Here is an 11,447-nt window from a genome sequence, read left to right as displayed (position 1 = left end):
ACTATGATTATGGATATGCCTGTTTCTCCTTTTAGCTCCCCCCCCTTTTTTTATACATGTAATTAATTGCATTCAAATTTACAATTGTTATGCCCAGTGATGTTCTGGTAAATGTTTAACAACTAGCTCTCCAAAGAGAAAAAGAAAAACAATTCCTAATTTGTAGCATTTGCCAATTTTTATGGTGTAAATACTCAGTCCATGCCAATTTTAACTACCATTCTGATGTTACTTAGCCTGAAATGGACAGAAATGCACATATTGGCTCTTGCAAGCTGATCCAAGCACTAGTTATATCAGTCAGTCTGAGTGATTACTTTATCATAACGAAGTGTTCCTTTTATCTCTGATATTGTTTATTGCCTTAATATCTGTTATATTTATTAGTATAATTATAACAGCTTTCTTTTTGTTAGTTTCTACATGGTATACCTTTGTTCATCTATTTATTTTTAACTTTTGTGCATCTTTTTATTTAGGCATATCTCTTGTAGTAAATATATAGTTGTATTTTTATTTGTTTTTAATCCACTTTAACAAATTTGACTTTTAATTAGAGTATTTAGTCTGTTTGCAGTAATGTAATTAATGTTATATTTGCACTTAACCCTGGTAATTTAGTATTATTTTGTATTTGTCTCTAAATTGTTTCTTTCCTTCTTTTTTTGCAGAGTTAAAATATGTTATTTCATTTCCCTCTTATAACTTGTTAATATTTTTATTTTATTTTAGTGGCTACCCTAAAGACAATAAAAAAATCCTTAACCTTGAAAAGGCTGTATAAATTAGTACTTTTCCCCTTTTCAGACAACTTAAAGATATTACAAAACTTTACTTATCTCTTGCTACAATTTGCAATATTTTGTCATGTATTTTAATTCTGCACATATTTAGAATCCTACAGGATATTACTTTTCCTAATATTTTAAACTAACTATTTATTTAGGTTTTTAAATTTTATTTACACTTGCTTCTGCTTTTCTTCCCTTCCTTTATTATAATGCTTTAATCTGGGATAACTTTTCTTCTGCTGGAGACCTCCCTTAAGTATTTCTTTTAACAAATTTTCTCAGTATTTGTTTGTCAAAAACTTTATTTTATCTGTAGGACATTTTTAGTGGATTGTCATCCAGATTGTCATTTAGTTATTTTTTTATTCTATTTTCTTATACTCCCATCATTTTTTGTTGATGTCAGCTACTTTCCATCCTATTATTCTCACATTTTTGAAATTCAATTACATAATTTTAGACATATTTACTGGGTCACATATATTTCTTATGCTCTTCTCTATATTTCTCTTCTTTTTACTCTTTATGCTTCAGCTTATATATGTTTTCATTGATTTATCAAGTAGTTCACTAACCCCATTTTTGCTGTCTAATCTGTTAAACCTATTTTTGAGTTTTTAATTTTAGAAATTGTGTTTTTCAATTCAAATTTGTTCATTAAATTTTCATAGATTCCAATACCTTGGGGAAATCTTTGATCTTATTTATTAATCATTGAGCTTATTAATCATTGTTGACTTAAAGTATACATATGATTATTGCTATATCTGCATGTCCTAAAGTTTTTTTACATTGTCTACTTTTTCTTTTAGTTTCCAGACATTTTGTCTTGTCTCCTGACATATATAACATCTATATCTATCCTAATAAAAGGATAATATGCAAATTCGTCAGGACACCCTCACAGTAACAACTGAACAGCAGGCTGCATGGGCGACCAGGCTAGCAGGGGGGGTAGTGAGGAACGACCAAATGACTGAATAGAAGGCTGTGTGGGGCAACCAGGCCAGCATAAGGGGAAGTTCGGGGTGACCAGGCCAGTAGGGGGAGGCAGTTAGGGGTGACCAGGCTGGCAGGGGGGCAGTTAGGGGCAATCAGGCCAGAAGTAGAGGTGGTTAGGGGTGATCAGGCTGGCAGGGGGGGAGACAGTTAGGAGCAATCAGGCAGGCAGGCAGTCAGGTGAGCAGTTAGGAGCCAGTAGTCCCAGATTGTGAGAGGGATGTCCAGTTGGTACAGGCTGAGCTGAGGGGATCCACCCCCATGCACGAATTTCGTGCACTGGGCCTCTAGTCCTATCTAATAAAAGAGTAATATGCAAATTAACCATCACTCTGCTACAGCCACAAGCCACGCCCACCAGCCAATCAGGAGCGAGTATGCAAATTAACCCAACCAAGATGGCTGCGGCCACAGAGCAAGCAGGAGGCTTGGGTTTCCCTGGCAATGGAGGAAGCCAAGCTTTCCGCACACTCTGGCAGGTCCAGACCTCCACTCAAGGCTTCAAAGTTTCAATTATAGAAGATAAATAAATCCCCCAAAAAATGGCTGCGGCCACGGAGCAAGCAGGAGGCTTGGCTCCGCTCAAGGCTACAAAGTTTCAATTGTAGAAGATAAATAAATCCCAGATACCAGGGCCTCAACTTGGGTCGCCGGGGGGCATGGCCAGCCTGCAAACCACCACAGGCCCCTCGCCCAGGCCACCCCATGCCCCAAGGGAACCCCCACACAGATCCGGGACACCCTTCAGGGCAAACCAGCTGGCCCCCACCCGTGCACCAGGCCTCTATCCAGTCAAATAAACGAGTAATATGCAAATTGACTGTCACTCCAACACACAAGATGGCTGCCCCCATGTGGTCAAAGATGGCTTCCCCCATGTGAACACAAGATGGCCACCACAAGATAGCCAGCAGGGGAGGGGAGTTGAGAGGGACCAGGCCTGCAAGGGAGGGCAGTTGGTGGTGATCAAGCCTGCTGGGGAGGGCAGTTAGGGGTGACCAGGCTGGCAGGGGAGCAGTTAGGCATCAATCAGGCTGGCAGGGGAGTGGCTAGGGGGTGATCAGGCTGGCAGGCAGAAGCGGTTAGGGGCAATCAGTAAGGCAGGCAGGCGAGCAGTTGGGAGCCAGCAGTCCTGGATTGTGAGAGGGGTGTCCAACTGCCTGTTTAGGCCCAATCCCGGTAGTTGGACATCCCTCGAGGGGTCCCAGATTGGAGAGGGTGCAGTCTGGGCTGAGGGACACACCCCCACACACGAATTTCATGCACCGGGCCTCTAGTATATACATAAAAGCCAAGCTTTTGGAATGCTGGAAAGTCCGGAACGACCAGAATGAGCAGTTGCTATGATGTGCACTGTGGCCGGCCCAACTGGCCAATCCCCACTGCCGGCCCTGGCTGGATTGGGGGCGGGGCCGGCCAGCCAAACTCCTGCTGCCCCTCCCCGCAGCCAACCCAGCCTGATCAGCCCCCATCAGAGAGGGCTGGCTGGACCCCACCTGTGCATGAATTCATGCACCAGGCCTCTAGTTCTTTTATTAAATGTGATACATTATGTTTGAACATTTTCAGAAGCTCTGAATTATAGTAGCGCCTAAGAGAATTTAATTTTCTTTTGGCAGGCAGTTGTATCCAATTATGATTGAGATAGTTCAAGACTGGGTTTTGGGCCTTCTGAGAGCTGGTCTATTCTATTCTTCCATTACTTCTATGGGGTAGCTCTTGAGCTGTCTTAAATGAAAACCTCTGGTGCAGGAACTCTATCCTCCTTTATCAGTTCTGAATTCCAAGTTTCATCTCACTCTTCTCCCCACTCTCCCATTCCAACAGTTTTAAAGACTGACAAAAGTTCTAGGACACTGATCTTCTGCTCAGCAATCTCTCCCGGGGGGAGGGGAGGAAACTGGAGAAGTGCCAGGTTACTTTTGTTTATTTTCTTCTTCTTTATCTATCATCTAGTCCTGTCTGTTTTGGATGATCTTTGATACTGTCAAACATCTATCTATAGAGGAGGATCCAAGATGGCGGCGTAGGTAAACACCTAAACTGCTGCCTCACACAACAATTTCAAAACTACAACTAAAAGACAAAATGTCTATCACCCAGAACCATGGGAAAGCTGGCTGAGTGGAAGTTCTACAACTAGAAGGAAAGAGAAAACAGCATTGAGAGGTGCACAAGCGCTGAAAATCTGAGGTACGGAGGCGCGCGATCTGGGCTGGTGATGGGCGACTGGGAGCGCTGCTTTTTTCAACCCAAAGGGAGACAAGCTCCCGATTACTCCGAACTCCAGTTTCTGGGGAGACACGGGGGACCCAAACTCCTACGGGGAGAAGCTGGACTGTCTGCCATCAGGTCAGAAAGTGAGGGAGGCTTGCTTGCAGGGCTGTGTACAGGAATAATTGTTTACTGCGCTGGGGCGCGGGACGCGGGGACGTGGTCAGAGACACAGAGCCGGGTAACTGGCAGCCATCATTGTTTGCCATGCCCTAGCCTAGTGACGCCCTGAGACCCCACCCCGCACAATCTACAAACCCACCCAAGCTCCAAGCAGCGGCTTTAGCATATGAATGGCCTGCCCTATTGCAGCTTAACCTAGCAAACTTGCAGCCCAGGTCAGACAGCTCCAAAACCTCCAAACCCCAAGCAAAGAGGAGAAAACTGTAGTTCTTGCCTGTAGCTCCTGCTGGGTGGCCTCAGACAGTAGCTGACCTGCACCCCATTGGAGATCCAGAAACCAGTGTACCTAGTGGTCAGTGTGAGACACCAGATTTCAACTCCTCACATCCATAAGTGACACATTCAAGAGGCAGACTCAGTGAGCACCAAAGCCCCACTGAAACAAGTCCTGCACCATAAGGGTGTCTCCAGCACAGCAGTTCTTCCATTATAGACACAGCGGGTCCTCACAGCCAATTGTCCTGGAGGTCAGTTCTTCCCAGTGTACCAACAGCAATCAAGGCTTAACTACACCAAGACTTTGCACTCAGCCCACAAAGGGGTGTACCAAGAGCGTTCACCTCAGGTGATTGGGGAGGCTGAGCTACTGGCCCCCATAGGTCACCTACCACACAAAGCCACTCCATCAATACCGGGAAGCAGCAAAATGCAGAGACAGAAACATGTCACGAATGAAAGAAATGGAGGAAAGCAAACTACTGAACGACAGAGAGTTCAGAACCACATTTATAAGGTTACTCAAAAATCTTCTAAAAACCGCTGAGAAACTTGATGAGACCTCTGAGGAGCTTAGTGAGACCTTCAAGAGCCTTAATGAGAATGCCAAAAAAATGGAAAAGGACCAGTCAGAAATTAAGCATACACTGTCTGAAATAAAGAATATACAGAAACTGAAATGTAGATCAATGTACCCCAAGAATCAAACCAAAGATCTGAAATATAAGAAAACAAAAAACACCCAACCAGAAAAACAAAAAGGAAAAAGAATCCAAAAATATGAAGATAGTGTAAGGAGCCTCTGGGACAACTTTAAGCGCACCAACATCCGAATTTTTGGGGTGCCAGAAGAAGAGAGAGAACAAAATATTGAAAACCTATTAGAAGAAATAATGACTGAAAACTTTCCCTACCTGGTGAAAGAAATAGACTTACAAGTTCAGGAAGCACACAGAACCCCATACAAGAGGAATCCAAAGAGGACCACACCAAGACACATCATAATTAAAATGCCAAGGGCAAAAGACAAAGAGAGAATCTTGAAAGCAGCAAGAGAAAAACGGTTAGTTACCTACAAGGGAGTACCCATATGACTGTCAGCTGATTTCTCTGCAGAAACTATGCAGGCCAGAAGGGAGTGGCAAGAAATATTCAAAGTGATGAACAGCAAGAACCTACAACCAAGATTACTCCACCCAGCAAAGCTATCATTCAGAATTGAAGGTCAGATAAAGAGCTTCACAGACAAGAAAAAGCTAAAGGAGTTCATCACCACCAAACCAGGATTACATGAAATGCTGAAAGGTATTCTTTAAGAAGAGGAAGAAGAAGAAAAAGGTAAAGATAAAAATTATGAACAACAAAATGACATCAAATACATACCTACCAACAAGTGAATCTAAAAATCAAGTGAATAAAAAATCTGAAGAACAGAATGGACTGGTGAATATAATAGAATCAGGGACATAGAAAGGGAGTGGACTGACAATTCTCAGGGGGAAGGGGGTGTGAGGGGTGTGGGAAGAGATTGGGCAAAAATCTTACACCTATGGATGAAGACAGTGGCGGGGGTAAGGGCATGGTGTGGGGTGGGGAATCAGGTGGAGGGAAGCTATGGGGGGGGGAAAAAAGAGGAACACCTGTAATAATCTGAACAATAAAGATTTATTTTAAAAAAATCTATAAAAATAAAAGGATAATATGGTAATTAGACCAGACAGCCGAAGGACCTTCCAGACAAAGCTGGGGCGTCGGGGGCGAGGCAGGGCCAGCCGCCGCTGTAGCAAGTGCGGAGGCAGCCAGGGCTGCAAGTGGGACCCTCTGGCCTCACGGCCCCAACCCTGAGCCAGCCGCCAACCCTGGGTCCCACAGCGCAGCCCCCGCCTCTGCTGACCCTGCCCAGAGTCGTTCCTGCAAGCTTGCAGGACCCTCCCCGAACCCCCACGGGGCCAGGCACCCACCCGGAGGGAGCCAGCAGCCTGCAGCTGTAGCAGAGGGCAGCCTGCTCCACTCCTGCGGAAGAGGACTGAGGAGGACGCAGCGCTGGCTGTAATAATAGCTCCTGTTTATCAACTGCTCACACTGTGCCAGGCTCTGTGTTGAACCCTTTGCATGCGTTCAGCCCTGTGAAGTCGCCACGATTATTATCCTTATTTTTCAGAGGCAGCATTTGAGATTCAGAAAGGTCAAGCGACTTGCAGTCAGAAGGTGGTGAAGTCAAAAGGGAACCAGAATTTTCTTGACACCCTACCTGCTGCTGAACATAAAGCTGTGACACTCACCAAGGCCTCGCCAATGTCAATAAATCGCTCCCCAGCAGAAATAAAACAGGGGTAAAGAAGAAGGGGAGAGTGTGGATGAGAAGTGTGCAGACTCCCTAGATAGCGGGACAGTTGCTGGTGGTCAGTCAGATCAGTGCCCCAGAGGCCATCGAGGATCATGAGGGGGAAGGTTACCATCCAGAAATCCTCTCATAGCTCATTGTTTAAGGCAGAGATTTTAATTTATTGTAGCTGCTAACTATTGCACAACTGACTGGAGATGCCCTCAAGTAATTAAAACTAAAGGTGTTGAAATAAAAATTTATTCTTTCATCCCCATTATTGACCTTCGAAGAACTTTCACTGGGGTAAAAAAGAACACTCTCCAAGCTAGCCCATGCACATGCGCATTTGAGTCTGGATGCAGCTCCACTTCATCCCCCCCGCCAGTGACCGCATCACCATCTACTGGTCTGGATGCAGCTCCACTCCATCCACCCCAGGGACCTGCACCACCTTTCACTGATTTGCTTCAGCTAGAAACTGCAAGATCATCTTTGACTACACTTTTGCTTGACTTTAGGTGAACATAAATGTTTTCACTTTTTATTATGGAAAATTTAAAAATATAGATGAAAAGAGAAAGAACAGTGTAATGAACCCTACTCATATACCTATCACTCAGTTTAACAATTATCAACTCCTGGCCAAGAGTTTATTATTATTTGACAAATATCTATGATATATGAATCATGTACCAAGTTCCAAACTAGGCCCTAGGGAACCAAAGATGTATCAGATTTGATTGTAACCCAACCTGGAGGATATAACATCTAGCCTTGGTCCTTGATAGGTGAGTAAGAGTTACCCAGAAAAAGAAAGTTGGTTATTCATTCCTTCTCTTTCAACAAATAATTATTATGTGTGAGGCACTGTCCTTGGTGCTAGGAACACATAAAGAAACAAGATTGCATTTTTACCTTCTTGAAGCTTGAATAATGGGAGAGACATTAAACATGTGATTAGAAATGTGATGAGTATCCTTTTTTAAAATTATATTTTTACTAGAGGCCCAGTGCACGAAATTCGTGCACTTGGGGGGGGGGGTCCCTCAGCCCAGCCTGCGCCTTCTCATAGTCCGGGAGCCCTCAGGGGATGTCCAACAGCTTAGGCCCGCAGGGAGTGGGCCTAAGCCGTCAGTCAGACATCCTTAGCGCTGCTGTGGAGGCAGGAGAGGTTCTTGCCATCACCGTGGCGCTCCTCCTGTGGGAGCACACAGACCGTCAGGAGGCAGCTCCTGCGTTGAGCATCTGCCCCCTGGTGGTCAGTGCACGTCATAGTGACTGATGGTTCCGCTGTTTGGTCAATTTGCATACTAGGCTTTTATTATATAGGATTGTTGATAGTATTACAGATATCTCCCATTTCCCCTCCCCCCTTAATTCCCTTCCCCTATTCCCTACCCATCCACCCCCAGGTCTTCACTACTCTATTGCCCATGTCCATGGGCTATGCATATCCTATATAATAAAAGGGTAATATGCAAATGGACCAAACAGTGGAACAACCAGTCATTATGACTCACACTGACCAGCAGGGGGCAGATGCTCAATGCAGGAGCTGCCGGCCAGCCTCTCAGTCCCTTCCCGCCAGTCGGCAGGCTCCAACTGCCCGAATGCAAACAGGGAACCGGGGGTAGGTGGCAGTGGGGGGCAGGGCCGTCTGCCGGCAGCCAGGGAAGATGGCCCTGATCTCAGGCCAGGCCTAGGGACTGTACCCGAGCACAAATTTCGTGCACCAGGCCTCTAGTTTTTTTATATTTATCCAGATTCTATACTTGTTAGAAGCATGTTTTATATGACCAATTTCATCATAGCTAGACACAGAAGTTTCCTTATCTATAAAAAGGGAGGAACATTCCTTCCTTTATTTATTTTGATAGTTGCTGTAGAGATTACAATATTAAGCTCTAATTTATCACAATCCATTTGGAGTTAATACTGAGCTATTTAAAATAAAATATGGGTGGGGTGATTGCTAGAGGAAAGGGGTAGGGGGAGAAGGGGATCCTAATATAAGGTGACAGGAGAATATTTGACTTTGGGTGGTGGGCACATGGTGCAATATACAGATCTTGTAACATAGAAACCCACATCTGAAACCTATATGTTCATGTTGACCAATGTCACCCCAATCAATGTAATAAATATGGGAACCCTGTGACAATATACTTCCCTTTAATTTCTTCATTCTTTGAGATATTATTGTCATATATGGTACATCTGCCTGTATTATTAATCCAACAATATAGGATTATAACTTTTTCTTTAAATATTTATATATTTTTAATTATAAAAGTAAAATTAAATGTATTTCTGAAGATTTAAGTTACCATCTGGTGTCATTCCCCTTCATCTCAAGAATTTCTTTTACCATTCTTATAATGCAGGATGGCTGGTGATTCTGTTTTTTGTCTTTATTTCTCCTTTATTTTTGAAAAATATTTTCTCTGGATATAGAATTCTTGGTTGCACTTTTTCCCAGCAGTTTGGATGAGTAAATCTAATGTCTCTGGCCTCTATTGTTTGTGATGAGAAGTTAACCATCATTCATATTGGTGTTCCCTATATGTAATATGTCATCTTTCTCTTGCTTCTTTCAAGATTTCTTTTTATCTTTCCTTGGCTTTCACCAATTTCTCTACAAAATGCATAAGTATTTATATTTATACTACTTGTGGTTTGTTGAGTTCAGGTCTAAAAGGTTCTAAATCATCACAGTGCAACAATTTTCTCCTATAATTTCTTGTTATATAAATTCTAATTTAGTAACAGCATGAATACCCAAAACAAACAAACAAAAAAATGTACACACAGACAGATAACATCTTTAAATTCACAATTTACACTGTAAAAACACTTTTCTATTGGTGAAATAATTTAGCGCATTACACTAAAGCCTAAAAGGTACAGCAAATTAATTTAAAAATTCTATTAAGTTTACTTAAATTACCCTTTCTGCAGAGGCAGAGCTACTGTGAGGCAAATAAATTTAAGCCTTAGAGCCCCATAGTGGCCTTGAAAATGTCTTCACATGGACGTATGTTTGTAAAGTTTGCAAAAGTACAATAATTTTTTAATTCTTTTAGTAATTTTTGATTCATAAAAAGACCCTAAATTGTATGAGCCTCTGGTCTCGCAAACCCTAGATCTATCCCTGCTTTTTACCTGGAATGAAACATAAATGTAGTTCTTTCTGTAAGAAGCAAAAAGGTGTTCTGTTTCTTTCTTGCTTGTTTGATGACTTCACAATAAACAAAGAGAGGGAATGCTGCTAGTGGCATAGGTGTGACCTGAGCAGTAGGATCATGGTGTTTGGCAGCAGACACTTTGGCAGACCTCATTTTCTGGCCCACACGTATGAGTCTGGCCCTTCCACACAAGACTAGCAGTTTTTTATAGTTCAAAAATAAGTGTAAGCTAAGGCTTCAATGCAGAGGGCTCTGCCCTATTAAAGCATAACTTTTTCAACATGACCTACATAGTAGTTGGCTCTGACATTGGGTATGATGAAGTTATCACCTCAGCCTGGGTACACAATTATGCAATCTGTGTGCTTTGAATTCAGAGTACTGGTATAATTCAAAGCCAAATTAGAAAAAATGGCACCTCTATAGAGTAGACCAACTGATGGGAAATCTGAGCAATCATCTTGGCTGTACCTCGCAGTGGAATTCTAGGACAGCACACAAGTACAAAAAATGATCTCAGTAACAATCCATTACACATAATTTAATTTTGCTAAGTAACTAGTTCAGGACAAATTTAGAGTTGAAATTCAAGAAAACCTCTCAGTTCTCGAAGTAAACACTGAAACCCATTTTCATAAAAAGAACATTCTTCATGAAGGGATAAAGATCTTCCTGAACTATTAGAAAATAAAAACATTACTTAAACATTATTGATATTACATTCTCTGTTTCTCACTTGAACATCTGTATAAGAGGTTGAACCATTTAACTACCAATGCAAATGCCAACATACTATATAAAATATTCACAATTCAAATAATTTTTAATTGTTCTCAAATATTTCCTACATAATTCAATATAAAACAAAAAATTAATATGTATTTTTCTTTCAATCTTCCTACAATGAAAATATTTTTTAAATTTTGTATAAAACAATTAGTAGACACCAAAAAATTTTTGGTTTAATAGTGGGAATTTATTTAGTTTGGTTTCATTACTAAGTAATCTGGCTAGTTACACTTACTGAATTCAGGCTTCAGGTATTAAAAAGGTAATAAATATTTTTAGAATTTAAAAAGAAATTTTTTTCCTGAAATCTTTTTAGAAATCTATTTCATGTACTTCTCTGCAACAAATAGTGTAAGCCTTCTTTTTCTAGGTCCTGGATACATCTGTTGGATCCTAAAGGCTCATCAATTATGATTGAACCTCCTAAATTATGTTTTATGTGTTTGATCCAAATCATGCTATGCCAATAATAGGTCCAGTCAATTATTTAGAAACAGTTATTTGTGTTGTAGTAATAGGCCCATCCAAGTCATGGTATGTTGTGCTCCCCTGCTAAAGAATAATCATACCCAGAACCAACCTGTGGTTTATTCCCTGACCACTTACTTCTGTATCCCAACCTCGGAACCCAACCTCAGGAAATAAATCTGGCTCTGATCACCGATAGAATGAAGAAATGCAAGC

Source organism: Plecotus auritus, assembly GCF_963455305.1.
Source record: "Plecotus auritus genome assembly, chromosome: 2".
Lineage (NCBI taxonomy): Eukaryota > Metazoa > Chordata > Mammalia > Chiroptera > Vespertilionidae > Plecotus > Plecotus auritus.
This window is presented reverse-complemented; position numbering follows the sequence as displayed.